The sequence below is a fragment of the Cryptomeria japonica genome, chromosome 3 (assembly GCF_030272615.1).
Source record: "Cryptomeria japonica chromosome 3, Sugi_1.0, whole genome shotgun sequence".
NCBI classification, from domain to species: Eukaryota; Viridiplantae; Streptophyta; class Pinopsida; order Cupressales; family Cupressaceae; genus Cryptomeria; species Cryptomeria japonica.
The window spans coordinates 945570875-945591665 of record NC_081407.1 but is presented as its reverse complement, the minus strand read 5'-3'; positions in this window follow the sequence as shown (position 1 = coordinate 945591665).

Genomic DNA, 20791 nt, shown 5'->3' with positions numbered 1-20791 from the left:
AATGTATTATGCTTCAGCAGTTGATAGAGAGACTGAGTCCTACTTCTTGCTATGCCATGAGACCAACTGATCACCCAGGAAGAATGCACCACCACGTGTGCTCTTCCGGTCATCAATGCAACTTGCCCAATCAACATCAGTAAATGATTCCAAGATTATTTCTCCTTGTTTGGGGTACCACAATCCATAACCGAGTGTTCCTTGTAGGTACCTAAAAATTCTGCTTACGACATTCATGTGTGACTGCTTAGGTGTTTGATAGGGTTCACCTAACCTACTCAACACTTCACTAAGTTGATGTTGCTCAATTTCACCAACTCACTAGGCCTAGTTGCTTTCTAGACCTACAATTCCTTCTAAATATCTTCTAGGGCTTTCTCTTACTCACTCCAAGGTGTTTTCTTCAAGTGTCCTTGCTAGGAACCCTACCAATTTGCTATGTTTCCCAATGCTCAAAGATGGCTTCTTGGCTCAAATTCATCAAAATGCCCTCCAATGGTCTTGAGATGTTGCAGAGGTGTAGAGGGTTATTCTCTCATGTTTTTATATGGTTTCAAGGTCCATTGGTGGTTTTCTATCCAAAGGTTTCTTACCGATTTCAAAAATTGGTTTAGAAAAGGCTACAAGGGAAAGAGCCCAATTAGGCCTCCTAGAACCAGTTTTTGAGGTCTTGGGATAAAACGATCCAAAGGACCCCCAAACTAAAATGGATTTTCTTCAAATATTCACTCAACCCCAAAGGATTTCAGTGGTTTTAAGCTTCCAACCCTTCTTTGCATACAAAAACCCCAAAATGAGAATTTCAAGGGCTTCTAGGCACTTGACTAGCAGCAACAAGTAAATCTTGTCTTTGGACCTTCACTTGGAACTCTTGAGGCTTCCTCCTACATAATAATACCTTTACTAACCTATTACAACTTCCCAAAATCTTGGGACTTTCATTTACATTCACCTTTGCACTTTGTGCTAACTCGGTAGTCTAACAAGGATCTGACATCCCGAGAACAAGAACGAGAAAGAAGGCCCGCCCCGTATAGAAGTGAAAAAATTGATTTCTATCCCATCCAAACAAAATGAGAAGTTCAGGATGTTTCTCGCCTAACTTAAACTAAATATACAACTTTTCATCTTGCCAACTCTAGTTGAGTTGCTCCTGGGCTCGCCTAGGGCAAGATGCTAAAAATATGAAATGACACTTTCAGACCTCCTCCTTTCATATGTACACTGTAAAATGGGTTTCCTACCATGTCCCAAAAGGCCATGATGAACACACGGTGGGATTTTATGGGGCACCCATTTTAGTAAAACCTGCTAATTACAAGCCAAAACTGGCTACTTGTGAATCAAATCACCAAACCAGTAGTAAATGCTAAATAAAAAGTTTGAAAATGAACAAAATACCCTGCAACACACTACTAAACCTCAATCCATCATTTTATTCATGGATTCAATCCATTAAACCTTCAAAGAATGCAAAAATTGACAAAAACAATGAAAAGTGCAGTCCAAAATCTTGTATTTTGATTATTGCTTCCAAAATCCAAGTACACCAACCTTGGTAAATGTGTAAGAGAGTTTTTTTATATCCTTCCCACATTTGGAGTCCTTCCATGGCTTTGAGAAAGCCCTAGCTTCAACGTGGGACCAATTTCAGGACAAAAATTGTCATGACAACTTTTTGCAACTTTGTGTTTTTTCCACTTTTGGCCTCTCCAACTCATGAGACCTGTTCTAAATCATCACATATGGCATTTCAAACATGCCTAAAACCTATTTATCCCTCTCAAATTCTTTTACCAACTTTTGACACCTTTGACCAACAAAAAGGCCAAAAACCTACTCAAACTCACTATTTACACAAAAATGCAAACCTAAGTAAAATGAACTCAACCTAGGCCTACATTGACACTAAATAATCACTCTTGGACCCTCCTGGAGTCCTTATTCACCACTGACTTGGCTAGGGTTAGTACAAGCCAAAATTTGCAAAACAAGAAAGCTAGGACCTAGGTGCTTCTGCACCATTCTCCCTAACAAAAAGAGATCATGTCACCTCTTGAGGAATCAGTGTTGGATAAATCCCAAGCTTCTAAAACTTTGACTTCATAACCCATGTAGCCTCAGCATCATCCATACCCTACCATTTAATGAGGTGCTCCCAATAGGCTTGATGCTTAGTCTTCTTGGCAATTCTTGAACTTAACACCTTCTCGGCCTTAGGATTAGGCTTGGTTGGTAACTGAAGGTTATGTGTATCATCTAAAACCTCTGAGTGACTGCATTTTTCACCTTGTATTGGCCCCTTGTATGCAACCAAGTCTGCTATGTTAAAAATTGGTGACAAGCCTATGTCACTAGGTAGATCCACCTTGTATGCATTTTCACCATACTTGGCTAGAATGGCACATGGACCTATCCTTCTCATTTTTAGCTTGTTTGGTACTCCTTGCTGTAGCCTTTCTTTGTTCAAGTGCACCATCACAAGATCTCCCACTTGAAATTGTAGATTTCTCCTCTTTTCATCAACTTTTTGTTTGATTTTGCTTATGTTCTCCTTCAAAGCTTGCCTAACTGATTCATGGACCTCCTTCATGTATTGAGAAAAGTCCTCTGCATATCCACTTCTGATTGCTACACTTCCTAAATCCCTCAACTCAAAAATGCCTCTTGGGTGCACACCATAGACTACTTCAAAAGGTCTTCTACCGATAATCCTATTTATGGTGTCATTGTATGCATATTTAGATTGAGCAAGTACTTGATCCCATGTCTTCCCATACTCCTTGGTAAGGCACCTCAATAAGTTTCCCAAACTACTATTCACCACCTCGGTCTGCCCATCTGTTCGAGGATGGTAGGCTGATCCAAAAGAGAGATTTGTGCCAAGCTTTTGCCATAATGTTTTCCAAAAATGACTCATAAATTTGGAGTCTCTATCTGAAACTATACTCAATGGTAAACCATGTATCCTTACTATTTCATTAAAGAACAACTAAGTTATGTGGCATGCATCATGAGTGGTCTTACAAGGCACAAAATGAGCCATCTTGCTAAATCTGTCCACAATGACATAAATGTTGTCATATCCTTGCTTTGTCTTTGACAAACCTACCACAAAATCCATGCTAATGCATTCCCAAGGTCTACTTGGTACGGGAAGAGGTTGATACAAACCGGAATTTGTTGAAGTACCCTTAGCTTTTTGGCAAACTATGCAAGTCTCCACATACCTTTTCACATCTTGATTCATCCTTGGCCAATAATAGAATCTCTGAACCAACTCTTGAGTCTTATTGACTCCAAAATGACCACTAAGGCTGCCATTGTGTTTCTCTTGTATAAGATTTTCCCTCATTGAGCCTTTAGGCACACAAAGCTACCCACCTTTGAACAATAGCCCATTTTGTAAAGTGAAATCTGAGTATTCACTATGGAAATGATTTTGATACTCCTTGCATACTTTGTAGGCACTTGAGAAGTCTTCATCCTCTGCATACAAATCTTTAAAACTATCCACACCTATGCTTCTCAACTAGATTTCTTGGACTATTAAGAGCCTCCTACTTAGTGCATCAGCTACCCGGTTTTGTTGCCCTTTCTTGTGCTTAATGGTGAATGTATAGGCCTGCATATACTCCAGCCATTTCATGTGTTTGTGACTGAGTTTGTCTTGGGAATTCAGAAAACTTAATGCTTGGTTATCCATGTACACCACAAATTCTTTGGGTAAGAGATAATGTCTCCATTTTCTCAATGCTTGCACTAAAGCATACAACTCAAGGTCATAAGAGGAGTATTTCCTCTTGGCATCACTTAGCTTCTCACTATGGAAGGCTATTGGTCTTCCTTCTTGGCTTAGGACAACACCTACTGCAATATTGCTTGCATCACACTCCACAATGAAGAGTTTCTCAAAACTTGGTAACACTAGCACCGGTTGAGTAGCTATCTTCTCCTTCAAGGTTTCAAAACCTTTGTGTTTCTGCCTCACTCCATTGAAATTTTGCTTTCATTCCACCTCTAATGGTGTCTAACATTGATGCACATATAGCACTAAACTACCTTATGAATTTCCTGTAGTATTGAGCTAATCCATGGAAGCTTCTCACCTCTATTACTGATCTAGGACTAAACTACTTTGCTGGGATCCATCTTGAGGTTTCCTTGAGATAACACAAAACCAAGGTAAACCAATTCTTGCTTAACAAACTCACATTTCTCCAAATTCATGGTTAGCTTTTCATCATATAATCTTTTCAATACACTTTCCAAATGGCTAAGATGTGCTGCTCTATCTTTACTAAAAATGAGAATATCATCTAAGTAAACCACCACAAATTTACCTATGAAGTCCTTCATCACCTCATTCATGAGTCTCATGAAGGTTCTTGGAGCATTGGATAAGCCAAATGGCATTACAAGCCACTCATAAAGACCCTCTATTGTTTTGAATGTTGTCTTCCATTCATCACCCTCCTTGATTCTGATTTGGTGGTAGCCACTTTTGAGATCTATCTTGGTAAAGAACTTGGCTTCCCCTAAACAATCCATTAGGTCTTCTATTCTAGGAATAGGGAACCTATATCTGATGGTGATCCTATTTATGGCTCTAGAATTAGTACACAACCTCCAAGTACCACCTTTCTTTGGTGCTAACACAGTTGGGACAGCACAAGGGCTAATGCTTTTCCTAATTAGGCCTTGATCTAAAAGCTCTTGGATTTGTTTTGCAATCTCAATATTTTGCTGAGGAGTCATTTTGTAGGCTGCCTTGTTAGGTAAGGATGCTCCGGGAATGAAATCTATTTGGTGGCTAATGGCTCTTTTGGGAGGTAATGCGGCTGGCTGCCCATCACTTACAATGTCTTTGAACTTCTCCAACAAATCTTGCACTTCTTTTGGTAGAACTTGCTACTCTTTCTTGCCTTCCTCTTTAGGCTTCATCACTAGTGCAAACCCTACACCTTCACCTTCCTCAAGTGTCTTCAAGAATTGCTTTTCACTCACCAAAAGGACATTAGGACCTACTGCCGTTTTTTCACCTTCCTCAAGGATAGACGGAATCTTGAATGTGACTCCATCTTTCTTGAATGAGTATGCATTCTTGGCTCCATCATGGATAGCTTGTCTATCAAATTGCCATGGTCTTCCTAATAGAAGATGGCATGCATCCATGGGTAGGACATCACATAGTACCTTGTCCTTATACCTTCCAATGGTAAAATCCACCCATGCTTGCTCATTAACCAGAACATGTTGGCCTTTGTTCAACCAAGTGACTCTATAGGGATTGTTTTGAGGAATCCTTTGCAATCTGAGCTTACTCACTGCCTCTTTTGACACTATGTTGTCTGTGGATCCTGAATCAATGATTACTTTGCATATCTTGTCCATTATTTTGCATTTGATCCTAAATAAGGACCTTCTTTGGCTAGGCTCTTCTCTAACTAGTTCCTTGATCAAGGTTCTCATTATCATCAAGTTGTCACCCACTTCTGACTCTAAGGCAACTTCTGACATTTTGCTACTTGAAGACTCTTCTTGAAGATAGCTCACTCTCCTTTCACCACCTTGTGACTTCTCTGGACACCTACAAGTTGCATGTCCAAGTTGGTTACAATGGTAACACTTCATTGTTGCAAAGTATGAGGAACCTCTACCTTGGCCACTGGATCTTCCTCTAGAACCACTGTTGGTTCACCTTCCTCTATTGTATCCCCCTCTTCTACCACTATCTTGCTGCTCAGTGAGTTTAGACTCTCCTTGTGTTCTTTGTTCAAAACTCCTTCCTCCAAAGCCTCCCCTATGGCCTCTATTGTCTTTTCCTCTACCTCTGCCCCTATTGTTGCTTGAGTCATGTCTTCTTTTCAGTTTTTCCTCCACCTTAAGGGCAAGTTGAAAGGTTTGATGGACTATTTTTGGGCTCATTAGACTGATTTCTTCTTGGATGTTCCACCGTATACCATTTAGGTACTTAGCAACCTTGAGACTCTCCTCTTCTACCACATGAGATCTAAGGCTAAGTTTGTGAAACTCCTCCGTGTAGCTACTGACATCAAGATCTTTTTGCCTTAAGTTTTGCCTCTTCCTATGAATTTGCACTTCATAGTCATTAGGGAGATAGACTTCTTTGATTTTGACTAACATCCCTTTCCAAGAAGAGATGGGTGCTTTGCCCATTTTCTTCCTCTCATCTTGTACAAATTGCCACCATGTGAGAGCAACTCCTCTCATCCTGGAATTGGCTACCTTGACTCTCTGGGCTTCAGTTATGCCTTCACACTCAAAGTGGTTCTCCATACCTTCTATCCATTCTAGGACCACTTATGCCTCCATCTTGCCAGTGAACAATGGCAATCCTTCCAGTGACTTGCCACTCAAGGCCTTCAATGCCTTCAAGAAAGGTTCTTTCTCTAAGATAGGATCAGGTTCAGGTATCTTATCTATCTCTGCCACTTCTTTACCCTTTCCTTCTTCTCCTTCCACTTTTACATACACTTCTTCTGCCTTGGTCTCAATATCACCAAGCTTACTCTCCAATCTTTCCAACTTTTCCTTCAGGAGCCTATTCTCTTCCTCCTGATCTTCCACTTTCCTTGCTAATTCAGCATTGGTCACCATGTTGTCTCTAGCTGACTCTCCTGACAACAAGGACATTAACCTTACTAGCCCAAATCTTGTAGGCTCTGATACCAATTTGATAGGGTTCACCTAGCCTGCTCAACACTTCACTAAGTTGATGTTGCTCAATTTCACCAACTCACTAGGCCTAGTTGCTTTCTAGACCTACAAGTCCTTCTCAATCTCTTCTAGGGCTTTCTCTTACTCACTCCAAGGTGTTTGCTTCAAGTGTCCTTGTGTAGCGTCCTAAAATTGTGACACTTGCAATTTCGATTGCATTTGGGTCTTCACGATGGCGATGCAACACGGAACCTGAATGGAGACCCCGAAACTTGTTCATGACATCAAAAACTGCATTTCTCAGCACCCTGGCCTGATCCTCCTTGCACCCTGCTGTCCCGGGAGGTGGGACCATGGCGCCCAGCGCCCTGGTCCCTGGCCCTATTTTGGGCCCGGTCTCTTTTGGGCATCGGGTCTTTAAGTTTGCAAATTGGAAAATAATGTTTCCTGGTCGGCCTAAGGTCGGGAAAATCAGTCTATTAGCCCTAATTGACAAGTATATATACTACATTTCCTCTCCCATTTGAGGAGGTCGAAAAAAAGGAAATAAGCAAGGGAAAAAAGGCGAAAACGATATTCAAGCATTCAAACATTCAAGCATTCCTTCAAGAATTGATCATTCTAAGTCTCCATTCAAGGCTAAGTGTTGTATTCAAGACAAGGATTCAACCATTGAAGAGGAGATCACATTTCATGCTACATACATTACACCTTCGCATGTAAGAATACAAACATTCTTACAACAAGGTATCAGTACTTGTTTACATTACAAACATTTACATTTACAGCATTCTCATTTCTTGGTTAATTCCAAAACCGGGGTTTGACCTAAAGGCAAACCCCTCATCCCTAACCCCCCAATCGTCCTCTCTTTTCTGTGTGTAGGTTGCAGGTACGCGGCTGTAATTGAAGATCTAGAATCCTTGTGCAGAGACAAACAGATCCACCTTCGTTTCGCGGATTTTTCGGAGGACCGTGTGCACGCCGGGCGCCATCGTCCAGTCAACTTTCGCTCAAATTTGCAGAACAGCACCGTCTCGACATTTTACTGCTAATTCCAGGTCCGCAGCTTCATATCATATTCCTATCTCTGTTTATAAGTGAATCTTTCCTACTTTACATGCATTCCTAGCTCAATCTTTCTATCTACATTTCTTTACAAAAGAGGGTATCCTTGATGTCTTAACCCTTGAAACTCATATAGAATCCAATCTTGCATTGCGTGGGATTGGATCTTGTGGGTTTCAACCCCTCTTTTGAATGTAAAGTCCCTCCTAAGTGAAAACCATCAGCCCTAGTGACTCTCCCTTCTCTCTCCTTGGAGTTGGGGAGGGGAGAACGACTAGGGTTCAATTTTTCCGCTTTACACCTTGCTAGGAACCCTACCAATTTGCTATGTTTCCCATATGCTCAAAGATGGCTTATTGGCTCAAATTCATCAAAATGCCCTCCAATGGTCTTGAGATGTTGCAGAGGTGTAGAGGGTTATTCTCTCATGTTTTAAGATGGTTTCAAGGTCCATTTGTGGTTTTCTGTCCAAAGGTTTCTTACTGATTTCAAAAATTGGTATAGAAAAGGCTACAAGGGAAAGAGCCCAATTAGGCCTCCTAGAACCGTTTTTTGAGGTCTTGGGATAAAATGATCCAAAGGACCCCCAAAATAAAATGGATTTTATTCAAATATTCACTCAACCCCAAATGATTTCAGTGGTTTTAAGCTTCCAACCCTTCTTTGCATACAAAAACCCCAAAATGAGAATTTCAAGGGCTTATAGGCACTTGACTGGCAGCAGCAAGTAAATCTTGTCTTTGGACCTTCAAATGGAACTCTTGAGGCTTCCTCCTACACAATAATACTTTTAATAACCTATTACAACTTCCCAAAAGCTTGGGACTTTCATTTACATTCACCTCTGCACTTTGTGCTAACTTTTCATCTTGCCAACTTTAGTTGAGTTGCTCCTGGGCTCGCCTAGGGCAAGATGTTAAAAATATGAAATGACACTTTCAGACCTCCACCTTTCATATGTACACTATAAAATGGGTTTCCTACCATGTCCCAAAAGGCCATGATGAACACACGGTGGGATTTTATGGGGCACCCATTTTAGCAAAACCTGCTAATTACAAGCCAAAACTGGCTACTTGTGAATCAAATCACCAAACTAGTAGTAAATGCTAAATAAAAAGCTTGAAAATGAAAAAAATACCCTTAAACACACTACTAAACCTCAATCCATCATTTTAATCATGGATTCAATCCATTAAACCTTCAAAGAATGCAAAAATTGACAAAAACAATGAAAAGTGCAGTCCAAAATCTTGTATTTTGATTATTGCTTCCAAAATCCAAGTACACCAACCTTGGTAAACATGTAAGAGAGGGTTTTTATAGCCTTCCCATGTGTGGATTCCTTCCATGGCTTTGAGAAATGCCTAGCTTCAACGTGGGACCAATTTTAGGACAAAAGTTGTCATGACAACTTTTTGCAACTTTGTGTTTTTTCCACTTTTGGCCTCTCCAACTCATGAGACCTGTTCTAAATAATCACATATGGCATTTCAAACATTCCTAAAACCTATTTAGCCCTCTCAAATGCTTTTACCAACTTTTGACACCTTTGTCCAACAAAAAGGCCAAAAACCTACTCAAACTCACTATTTACACAAAAATGCAAACCTAAGTAAAATGAACTCAACCTAGGCCTACATTGACACCAAATACTCACTCTTGGACCCTCCTGGAGTCCTTATTCACCACTGACTTGGCTAGGGTCAGTACAAGCCAAAATTTGCAAAACAAGAAAGCTAGGACCTAGGTGCTCCTGCACCAGTGTTGCTTGAAATCTAGCCACCATACACACTACCTACACTATATCGGGTCTAGAAGCAGTAAGATATAATAAGCTACCTATCATGGATCTATACCATGTCTGATTCATCACCGATGATTCATCATTATTGCTTAATTTGCTTCCGGTCACCATGGTAGTACTCACCGGTTTGCAGTCCCCCATTTGAAATTTATTTAACATATCCTTTGCATACTTGGTTTGTGAGATAAAGAGTCCCTTATCTTGCTATGATATCTACAAACTGAGAAAGTACGTCAATTCTCTGAGCATTGACATCTCAAATTCTGACTACATATGATCAACAAATCCTTTGCAAAGAGTGTCCCTGTTCCCTCCAAAAATGATGACATCTACATACACAACAACAATGATCATGTGGTTTCCATCTTTCTTGATGTATAAATTATTGTCAGCACTCCCCTTTTTGAATCCTTGCTCCTTCACATACCGATCTAGCCTTGAATGCCATGCTCTAGGAGCCTACTTCAAACCATATAGGACTTTCTTCAACCGACACACAAAGGTTTCATCATCATGTAACAGAAACCCTTCGGTATGCTCCATGTACACTTCTTCTTCCAAATTTACATTGAGGAAGGCAGATTTTACATCCATTTGATATACCTTATAACCCTTGTAGGCTGAGAAAGCTAGAAACATCCTAATTGCTTCTAGTCTAGCCATCAGTGCAAATGTTTATTCAAAATCAATGCCCTTTACTTGAGAGTATCCTTTTCAAACAAGTCTAGCTTTATGCCTAACAATTTTTCCTTCTTCATTCATCTTGTTCCAGTAGACCCATTTGGTGCCAATGATGTTCTTGTCTTCCGGTTTAGGGACTAGTTCCCAAGTCTTGTTCTTCTCAATCTGTTGTAGCTCTCTTCCATGGCATCCATCCATTTCTGACTTTTGCTTGCCTCATTGAATGTTTTAGGTTCTACTTTGGTCATAAGGCATAAATTTACTTGTTCCTCATTCCGGGAAAGTCTTCTCCTAGTTTGCACACCATCACTCTTATTACCTAGAATCTGCTCTTCCAGGTGGTTTAATTGCACTTATAGATTAGGGACCTTTTTGGATGCTTCTTCCGGTTAATTTTTTGACTGAGCTTCTTCACCTTCATCACCAGAATCATCATATCGGTTCACTTGTGCTTGTCTTTCTTTGTGCATATCCTCATCAACTCTTACATGCATACTCTCAATGACTCTTCTTAGTCTTTTGTTGTAGCATTTATAGGCCTTGTTGTTAGTTGAGTAACCAAGGAATATTCTTTCATCACTCCTGGAATCAAAACTACCTAAACCATCCATATCCCTCTTGATAAAACACTTGCTTCCAAATACCTTGAAGTATTTGACTGATGCTTTCCGATCATACCACAACTCATAAGGTGTCATTCTGATGTTTGTTGTTAGTTGAGCTTTGTTCAAGGTATATGCAATAGTATGAACTGCTTCCTTCCAATATATATCCAACAAAAAGGCCTCATTTAACATGGTTCTAGCCATCTCCTTGATTGTCCTATTCTTCCTTTCTACCACACCATTTTGCTATGGTGTCCTGAGGATTGAGTATTGTCTTCTGATTCCATGTCTTTCACAATAATATTCAAACTCATTTGATGTAAACTCTCCACCCCGGTCTGATCTTAGTCATTTTAGTTTGCACCCACTTTCCTTCTCTACCATCTTCCTAAAGATCTCGAATCTGTCAAATGCTTGTGATTTATCTTGTAGGATGTCATTCTTGAATAGTCATTAATGAAGAGCATACGATATCTTTCACTGACAAGAGCTCTTTTCCTAGTTAGACCACATAGATCTATATACACAATTTCAAGTGGTCTTCAGGTGTTGTGTTCTTTTGTCTTGAATCTTGCTTTAGTCTGCTTCCCTTTCACACATTCATCACAAAATGTGCTCACCGGTTTGATAATTGGTGGTATTTCTTACATACCCCTTTTTGCTTACTGCAACTAGATTATCAAAAGTTATGTGGCCTAATCTTTTGTGCCACAACCAACTTTAATTTACTTGTCCCAACACACATTGAGATTCAAAACATTCTTTCAGATTGTAAACATTGCTATCTGTCCTCTTGCCTTTGGCTAGATTCTGACCGGTACTCTCCTTCTTTATCTGGCAGTCGATAGAATCAAAGGTGAATTTAAAACCTTTTTCACACATTTGACTCAAACTCAACAAGTTGTGCTTCAAGCCTTCCACATAATACACATCATGTGCTTTCAGTTTGCCATCAATGTTTAGAGTACCTTTTCCCTTTATCTTGATAGATGAGTTGTCTCCAAACCGTACCGAGCCACCATTCCAGCCTTCAAGTTTGATAAATTTCTTTTTATAACTGGTCATGTGGTTGGAATAACTACTGTCTACAACCCATAGATTTTTTCTTTCAGCATGTAGGGAAGTTTGCACTCTCAGACTTGATTCTTCCTTGTCCCTTTCTTTCTCAACCCATACCGGTTTAGTTTCCTTCTTCTTATCAACTACAATTATGTGCTTCTTTTGATTGATTTTCCCATTCTTACAAAATCTTTATATATGTCCAAACTCTTGACAATTATAGCATTTTACATTTGCATTGAAAGATGAATCTTTGAAACTATTGTAGGACACTGATTTACTCTTCCTACATTCAAAACTCTTATGACCAAATCCATTGCACTGATAACAGACAACATTCATATCCCAAAGTGCATTGAATGGATTTCTACTTTCATAACTCATAGTGGGCTTATTGGTTAATCTACAATTAGCTAACCTATGTCCAAATTTCTTACACCGATAACAATAACCATGAAAGTTTGGAACATACCGGTTAGGTTGCCTCGGTCCTGCAAACGTCTGCCTCACTAGGGCTCTTCCTCTCATGCAACTAACTTTGGTAAATCCTTCATGATCAACTCTTGCATTTCTCCTAAGATCTTCATGTCAGTACATTGAGTGTGGCCTCTGGTTCATTGATTGTGTATATCAGTTTGTGTTGTGGTTTCTATCATCATCTGCATAAGACTTCTTACCAGTATCCTTGCTCACCGTGAATGTCTTCTTCTCTTCACCTTCACTTGAAGAAGTGAACTTTATCTCCTTACCGAATGTGTCTTTGTTGTTTTAACTTTGTCCTTCTTCAAATCCTAAGCCACCAGTATCTTTTGATTGCTTTTGTTTGCTCAGCATCTTGTCCAAGGCTTCTTGGCTACCCTCATATTTGCTTCTCACTTTCAGTTCATCCTTACTCTTTTCAAGCTCCTTTCTAATCTTCATTATTTTTGCTTCCAGATCTTGATGCTCCTTTACCTTCTTCATCAGATCAGAGGATGTGACTTCACATATCCTCTTGGCTTCTTTCAACAGGAGTTTCAAATCAGAGATGACTTGATTGGATTCATCCAGTGATTGCTTCAAGTGATTTTGTTCTTCTGCTATAGAAAGTTTGACCTTCTTGAGTTCTCTTCTTGTCTTACTTAACTCCTCAAGAGCCCTTATGAACTCACCTTCTAGATCCACTTCGGCTTCAATGTCTTCTTTTTCCTCATCTTCACCAACCGATTCATCAAGTGCCATAAAGAGATTAACTTTTCTTTCATTCTCATGGTAGTCATCTTCTAAAGCACTTTCTTCATCTGTGGCATCATCCTCAATATAATATAGGTTGTTCTGCTTCTGGTAGCCTCTTCTTCCTTGCCGGTAGACATTCCTTTCTTTGTCTTTACCGACAAATCTGCCAAAACTTCTTTGCTCATCTCCACCAGTTTCATTATAAGGACATTTTGCAACAAAGTGTCCAACTTTACCATAGTTGAAGCATTTGAGTGGTAACTTCCCTTTATACTTTTTGGATCGTCTCTTGATCTTTCTGACAAAATTTGCTACCTTTGCATCCGAGTCTTCATTGGATCCTTTGTGAGCAAGCTCTTCGTTTCCCTTTTTGGTGGAGTTGAGCACTGCCTCTTTCCTTGAAGATGCTTCACCAGTTGTTCTCATTTCATAGGCTGTTAGAGATCCAAATAGTTCATCCATTGTAAAGGTCTTCAGATCCTTGGATTCCTCTATGGAAGAAACCTTAGTATCATACTTAGATGTGAGTGATCTAAGCACCTTCTTGACAATAAACTCATCAACAACTTCTTCTCCAAGTTCTCTGATGGTGTTCACAGTCTCATCTATTCTGTGAAGGTAGTCTGCAATCTTTTCTTCATCTTCATCTTATTCCTTCAAGCTGACCTCTTAGAGATTGAAGCTTTGCCTCTTTGACTTTGACATCTCCTTCAAATAACCTCTGCAGTTTATCCCAATTCTCCTTGGCGGATGCAAAATGCATGACCTTGACAAACTCATTATCAGACAACCCGCTTAAGATAACATGTTTAGCCTTTGCATTATTCTCATACTCCTTCTTAGCATTCGGATTAGTGGGAGGAACACTGGGGACATTATACACATTATTAACAGACATCCACACATCAAAACCAATGGAGGAAATATACGTCTCCATTCTTCTGCTCCAGAAGGCATAGTTAGATCCATCAAACATGGAGGATTTTGAGGAGGCGAACTCATTTCTTTCCATTGTGTTCTTTGACCAGAATCTACCCAAGCTAGAGAAAGCTTTAATCAACCGAGAACCTAGGCTCTGATACCAATTGTTGAACACATTGAATCCACTAAGAGGGGGGTGAATCAGTGGTTCCTATAACTTTTCCTTTTTACACCAAGCCTTGAGTACTAGTTAACAACCTAAACACTAAACAATCAAACCGGTAATAAAAGAGTGGATATCAAAAGAGACAAACACACAAATGCGTAACCCACAACACCAGATGCACGACGAAAACCCAATATGGGAAAAATATCGATAAGAAATACTGCTGGAGTCTACTGCTCCAATCCAGCCTCACAATTAAACAACAGATAACAATGATTTAGGGCACCAACCCTTACACCAAGCTCCAACTCGGTGTTGTATAATGATATACAATTTTGATACAGTTATAGCACCTAGTTGCAAATGAGTTCTGCAACACTTGATCAATGGATTTTTGCCGGTTAACAACCTCCTCTTCTTCACTAGTTCTCACACTGCCAGTTATCAGATTACTCTCTCTGATCACTCACCGATTACTCTATGCTTCTCTTCTTTCTCCCTCAGCCTCACACTCCTCTGTGTCACTCTTGGATGCCTTGCTAACCAATCACTCTTCATTGGTTTTCTTGACTATTAGAACTGCAATAGTTTACCGGTTACTCTGTCTCTATCGGTTAAACCCTCTCATCGGTTACCTGCTAACACACACTCTAACTCTCTAAGAAATAACTCTTAGGTAGATGGTCTTTCTCATGCTCTCCTTCCTCTCACACCTCACATCAAGCATCAACCCTTTTAGTCTCGAGTTGATATATTTATCTGTGAGGGTTCCCGCCAAAAGAAACATTCAAACGGTGGCGTGTTAGGGTTTTCCTTCACCAACTCAATTTGTATAAGATTTGATCCGATCTGCTTTTCTGGAGTGATGATCTGCATCTCATCGATCAACACTACCAATACTATGCATTCCAATGTGCATTTTCTATATTTGGATGTTTGCACTATGCTTTTCTGCGTTTCTTTGTCACATGCCATTAATGACTTGGCTCTTTCCTTCAACAAACAGGTACGAAGATCAGATCTTCTCCCAGGGTCAGTTCAATCGCTTGCCACCTTGTCTTCCTCGAGCCACAACCTTCTACCATCCTTCCATGATTTGTGGGTTCTTCATAAAAGTCGACCTGCTTGCTGATTGTTACGTTGATGAATACTTCACTGACCTCTACGTGATCACCACTTGGCTTCCACCTGTCATCCTTGTCGACATCCACCTATGCTTGGTTCGCTATGTCGGTTTGACATCCTTCACCGACCAAGATTGACTACCGGTTCAACTCACCTTACTAGTATAACCTAACTTCACCGTTGGGCCTTCATACCTGCAGACCTCTTCTTTGTCGGTGGATCAACTTAGCCTCCCATCAAACATGTTGGTCCAACATCTCAGTCCATTTATCGACAACACTAACCTTCTCTGTGTATACCGGTTTGCATCCTTCAGTTCTTCTTTTGCTTGCTTTCTTTATCGGTGAGCCTGTTTTACCGGTAGATGATGCATTTCATATGTACTGGTAACACACCTTTACACCTCATCCTTCATACCGGTCACCACTACCTAATCACTAGTGACCATTCCATACTGGTTGACATCAATGACAACATAATGCCAAATAATGCCAATAAATATTTGTTACACCATAATCATTTAATGATTGTGAATAGAAATCACATATAGAAAATCGTTAAATCTTTCATTTCCATAACTTGGGCACTTCCCCCAAAATTGTAATATTTGAATTAGTCTTGTTAGTGTTTTTTGGTCATAGTTGTAGAGATATTGGATACATAACTATATTATTCTACGCCATTATTATCCACAAATAGATGGCTAGAAGGGGGTGGTCCATTACACACTATTGCATATTTTCTATATCTACAAATCCATACATCTATGCATTTGGGATGACAACTTGCTCTACATCTGACATGCCCACACTAGAGCTTTGAATAATTCTACAATGCATGATTATTTTTAGAAATTCCTTGGGTTTGAACCTACAACACCCTTGGACATATGCTACTATGCAATATCTCATATAGATTTGTATGTATGTATGAATGAAAAATAAGGCCATAAATTTTTTACAACACATTTAGAGTGTTCACCAATAGGTACAAAAATATCTCTTGCATTATCATTGGAATACCATAGTGCACCAAGATATGCATCATGTACCTCACTCATTCAAGGTTAGTGACAAATTCTATTTATATCTTCAAAAGGACACTTCAAGAGTCCACACCAGAAGGTGAAGCCCTTACACTATGGTCTACACACCATTATATAGATAAATAGTTATAATGTCTTTTTTCTTGATCTCCTATAGAACCTAAGCTTCCACTAAGTACTCAATATTTTAGTTCTTATGCCATACTTTTCTCTTATTGACACAATATCAACTCAATGTCCTTTAGAATTGGATCTTGAACATTTGTACAAACTTGTGTAAGGAATGATTATACAAAAAGGCCATAAAGCACATCTATTAAGGTTCACATCATCCAATTCTGAGTGGCTAAGGTGGTTTAGCAGGTAAATCAAGAAAAAAGTGTAAACCCTTAACTCCATGTTTAGTTTTCATAGCTCACTAAAGACATGATAGGGGGTTACTACTCAAAAAATGACAAATGGTTGGTACCTACACAAGCCTGAAAAGCCTTGTGCACACCTTGATGACCCTCTATGTTCATGAATAGTCATCAATAATATGTGCACCTTACATAGAGGTCATTGTGTCATTTTATGTGTGCAAGCTCTCATGCAAGTCACTATGATATCATGTGTCATTATGCATGACTTAGCATATCTCCACACTTTTCATAGCATATTCATTAGTCCATCGCATGTAACATCTTCAATAACCACAAGAATGGTATACCAATCATCAAGGAACTCAATTATCAAGAAGTTGGAAGGTTTAGTGATTTAGGAAAATAGACTGTTACAATATTGTACAAAAAGTATTTCAATACTTTAAATTGGAGGATGATGGCATATAACTACATAGTCTAAGGACACCAATTTGATGTATCCACCTTGATAAGACAATGATAGATAATTGCATAGTCTAGGCAATCAATTTGATGTATCCACCCCTTTCTAGTCACACAAATCCTTATTTCTTTCATTTCTATTTGGAACTTCTCATGCATTCTATTCATCTATATACATTTGAATAAAAGTAGCACATTATTATTAAAAGACGTCTACAAATCCATTTGTCTATTTGATTACTTTGTTCTTGTTTTCAATTGTATAATCTATAACCTTAATCTCTCACTAAGATAAGAATATTCCTCAGACCACTAGGATCCAAAACATTTATTATATAGATGTCCTCAACAACCCTTTCCCAATTATAAAATATTAGACATGAAGCATCGCTTCTATAGAAAACGAGTCTCTCAAATTTGCATTGCAATTGAATGCAACCATGAGCAACTCTATCGATGGCTCCCACTTATGATTCTATTTGTGATTATCACTTGAATTCAAAAGAATTGCCTTTGTATTGATATTTGAGTGAAGAAATCTACTAAACTAAGATTGAAGCATGACACTTCCTTGTACCTTAGGTAGACCCTCTATTTTGCACAATTGAAAGAAAAGATTCAAATACATGATATACAATATGCTTAATGGACGATTTACTATGTGATAGTGTAGATTGCTTCGATCTAATATTTCAAATGCTTATTGAAATGATTCTATGAGATATGTTGCATGAATTGATGATAAGTGCCTTCAGACTTGCTTTTAAATATGATATCTTAGGCATCAATTTTGAAAGTTTTTCATGTGCAAGATGGTGAACAATGATCTATATTTGGATGGTATTCAAGTTGGGGAATGCAAAAATGAGAATTCAACAAGGTAGACATGATCATGCCTACGATTCTATCTAGGAAATAGTTTTGCACATGTGATTCCAATTAGAGTGGAGAAATAATAAAATGAGTTGGGTCAAAATTGGAAGAACTCAATTGACTAAAGATAAAAAAATTGAATTAATTCAATCAACACATACACTAAGATCTATTAAATTGACTAAGAAACTAAAATACTAAATAACAAAACCAAAATAAATACAAAACTAATAAAAAAATACTAAAATGCTAGATAATGGACCTTCAAATTTTTAATTTTTTAACATGATTGGTGACACTAGTGTGACATGTCCCTTGACACAACATGAACTAGGGGGAGATTGGACCTCATGATTCTATGCTTTACCACAAGGGCTCTCGCCAATCAACCTAGCCCCAACCCTTTGGACTATTTAAATTGATAGATCTAATATTTTTTTAATTTAAATGAACTATAAAGAGTTTTAAATTTGATTGACCATTGGTTATTATAAAGATATTCCACTTCAATTTTGAAACATTCTCAACAATGGAGAACGCTACCATCTATATAAATAATTATATTGTAACCTAACACTAAACCACCTTGGATTCCTAGTGAATGGGCTGAAGTTAAACATGGCATGATAAATAGATACCCTGGTATTCCCTTTGGTACAAGGGTCTCTCTGAAAGATATGTGGAACTAGTTCTTTACAAAAATCAAAAGCGAACTATTATGCTAGACCAATCGTTGGACATATTTAGGTTGCCAACAAAATCCTCTTGGCTAGCCACATGTATATTTCCCCATGTTGGCGTCCTTCTAAAAAGTGTTATAATCAACTTATTGAGCTGATTAGGATGTTTCTTTAGACTAATTAGGGTAATAAGAAAGGGCTACCTACTTCTTCATGGCTTCATTGCATACAACCAAAAGATAGAGGAACACTGGGAACCATTGACCCATTTACTCAAGGAATTTGTCTTACAACTAAATGGATTATAAGGGCCTTAGAGGGGGATGCTCCTTGGAAGAATCAAGTTCACCATCGATACAAACTACTACAATCGGTCGATCTTGGGACTTGGTCAATTGGAAGGATAAGCTTCTTCTAACACACCTTTTCAAGACACGTAGTTTTGCCCCATTTAACTCCATTTGGATTGCGTGGCAAATCACTTCAAAAAAACTATATTGGTATGATCAATCGCTAAGTCATGGCTTAAGCTTTGCCTCATCTTCCATTTGGTGGAATCAACTAGTTCAACAAGACAAAATTCCCCTTGCCAAGATTAATTGCCTTAGAGGAAGACATCTTTTCAAAAGAGGTGTTTAGGTTTTTCAAGATTTGTGGGATCCCAATATTTTTGGCCGAAAGTCTTGACACCATCTCAAAGCACAATTCAAACTCTCTCCAACTGACAAGGATGCTATTTTGAAAATCCAGCAACTCGTTAACCTTGAATTGTTTGCTATCGACCCCTTGCCATGATAACTTTCGCAAAGATTGGAAATGGCCCAATAATCTTAGCTTTCACTACTTTCCTATTAAGATAGTTTCGTAACAACTCCTCCCTCCCTTCTCCTTTGCTCCACGCCTCACCCTTAAATGGAGATGCATTTTTACCCAAGGTAGATGGAACAAGCTAAGCTCGTAGATTTGGAAGTCCAAAGTTGATGCTCAATCCCAATTAATTGCATGGAAAGTCCTTCACATTAAACTACCTATAGGGGATCGTCTTTCTTTCATCACCCCCCCTCCTTCATGCCCCTTTTGTATTAAAAAAGAGACTATTAAGAACACTTTTTGGCTCTACCCTCACGCTCATACCCGTTGGTGCCATTTGTCCTCCATTTTCCTTGCAATTTTTCCTAAAAAATGGACTTGGCGATCAACACTTCTTGGACTTTTCCAATACCATAACATCATTTCTTAGACCCTCAAACAAACTATCCTCAAGTTTATTTGGAGAGTTCACTGCTTAGCTTCCTTCTCTCACACCTTTTCCCCCTTACAAGTTGAGGTCTTGATGCTTATTGAGAATTTTTCACTCCAGGTCACTATCCTCGAGAATAATCTCCAAGCCAGCTCTGATCTCCAAAATATTTTGGCCAATTTGCAAACACAGATCCAAACATTTGAAGTCACTTTGCAGGGTACTGATCCAAAGGATAATGCTCATGGTTTCCCATGACCTCGAAGAAGTTTCTTATGATGGACATTGCTTTGGAGCGGATTGTCCACAATGTTGGAACCTTTATTACAGCCATGATTTTATTTGTTGAAGATGACAACACCCATGACTCTTATTTTTGCTGATAATAGCATGTGGTTGTATCCATGGGACTTTATTTTTGCTGATGATATCATGTAACTGTTATTTTTGATGTTTTGGTAGTAATTTCTTGTTGCTGCTGTGTGTTTTCGATCATGTTGTTGTGTATTTTTCATCATGTTGTTGTGTATTTTTCATCATACTGCTGTGTGTAATTTTGTAAGGCTATTGTTTCTCTATCCATCTTTGTAATCTGAGTTTGCTTACTCCAATATAAAAAAAACTTTTGTGTCTATTTAATAAATGAAACCCACTTTTCAATCAAAACCACAAACAGAAAAATATTTGTTGACAAAGTTAAACATTTTATATTAATTTGATTAATTTTGTTAATCCTCGATAAAAGAGTTCTCTTTTAATAAGTTTTGACTTGAGATCTTAATGTAAGAAATCCTCGGTAAT